The 1,759-nt window shown below is 33.8% G+C and overlaps 1 protein-coding gene across 1 annotated transcript in view; it reads right to left on the reverse strand.

Annotated features, from left to right (window-relative positions):
* LOC107577152 (rhodopsin kinase-like) overlaps window positions 1–1,505 on the reverse strand; it is a 4,499-nt gene extending 2,994 nt beyond the window's left edge. Inside the window, exon 1 of the mRNA XM_016263258.1 lies at window positions 1,291–1,505. The gene's annotated coding sequence lies outside the window, so the exon portion shown is untranslated. The remainder of the gene's footprint in view (window positions 1–1,290) is intronic.
* Window positions 1,506–1,759: the final 254 nt, after the last annotated feature.

Raw genomic sequence — 1,759 nt, forward strand, 5'->3', positions numbered from 1 at the left:
TCACAGACAAAAGTGCTAAATAATAGGCCTGTTGCTCGGATTGGCTGAGTCCAAAAGACCTTGATACTTTCTCATCCAATTAAAACTCACCTTTAATGTTGTTGCCAAACTTTAAAGCTGTGAATGTAGAGCAAGCCTAAGCAGCATGAACTAGGTCTTCAGCTTAGCCTTAGTCTACATCTTATTTGCTAAAATACTGCTGTCGGGTTAAAGTAATTTCATTGACTCTCCTCTGCATGATGTGATATATGTTTTAGTTGATTGTGTATGACCTGACAAGTTGACTTTTTGTTTATAATGTTCATAAATATTTACAATTTCAAAACAATATAATCAATTATGTGTTAAAAATTCAGGATGGGATGTGCATCATGCAAAGACCTATGCCTAAAGTATGCCTGCTTACTTTACAAATCATTCCAATGGATATTCCATCATTTCACTTCTGTCAAATAACTCCTTTGCACAAAAAGCAGAAAAAAAATTGCAAAATGAATGGGCAAATGATTGTGTATTAGAGTTACATACAAATTAGGTAGAGACTTAAAATTGATAATTAAAAATTCATATAATGTAAAAAGTAACTATTTATATGACTGTCCCATGCCAGAGGCCCTGACACATTCCTGACTGTTTCTAACCATTAAAGTCACACAATGTCATATTTAATTGTTAACTAATATTTATTACCACAAATATAATATATAGCTGTGACTCAGTACTGTCCTGCTGCATGAACAAGTTCTTTCAAATTGTGTCAAAAATAACATTATTAGTATATATACTCTGACAGGAAAAATCCACAATGAACAACAGCAAAAATGTGATTTTATAATAATATTTTTTTATTATTATTATTATTAATAAGAAGAAGAATATTTATCATTAAATACTGTTGATTGTATTATAAGTTTAGGTAAAGGTATTTAGGGACATCTCCCTATAAAAGTTAAGAGAGAATAATCTACTATTGCATGTTTCTGTGTCTATTTATATGTATGTTTCTTAGCTATTTATTGTTAAAGGCCTTGTTTACACATTTGGTAATGTCAGAATTTTTCAATCATTGTACAAAAGACAAAAGAGAACATATACTTACACAGTGTAAAAACAAAACAAAACTCTGCAATTTCACTGTACAAGCATAAAACCACCATGCATCTGCATCGTTTGATTTGTCTCTACCAATATTAAGACCAAGTCTTGCAGCCATGCCTGCTCAATATACACACACAAACACAAAATATTTTCATCACACTAATGTAAATAATTAGTCTTTAATGTCCCTACCTTTATTTTTGAAACTCTCCCTTTTGTAGAATCCCTGTGACAAAGAATTGTGGATTAAAAGCTCCAAAGGATGGGCCCCTTGGTTTCAAAACTCCACAGACCAGATAAAACCCTCTCTCCTTCAGCAAGCATTGTAAAACTCAGACAAGTGCCTCCAGATAACATCATTCAATGGCTTGCCTCATTCTTCCTCTCCCTCCCAAGTTTCACTCTCACTCTGAAAATAAGTGAGGCGGGTTAGGAGGAGTTTATAGTCCATCTGAAATTCAAACTAATAGTTCATTAGCCTATGTGGATTACGGTCTGTGGATTAGAATGGAAAGAGACTTGTCACAGTCTATTAGCGTAAGTCTGCTGTGGGTCAGATCAGTTATCAAAAGGGCACTGCACGAGCAACAAGCTCCTGCTAAGAATGCATTACCTTCTGTCACTCCATCTTTATCTTGCTTTCTGTCAGAAATCAGCCATT

Source organism: Sinocyclocheilus grahami, unplaced genomic scaffold (genome assembly GCF_001515645.1).
Source record: "Sinocyclocheilus grahami isolate Dianchi unplaced genomic scaffold, SAMN03320097.WGS_v1.1 scaffold5255.1, whole genome shotgun sequence".
Lineage (NCBI taxonomy): Eukaryota > Metazoa > Chordata > Actinopteri > Cypriniformes > Cyprinidae > Sinocyclocheilus > Sinocyclocheilus grahami.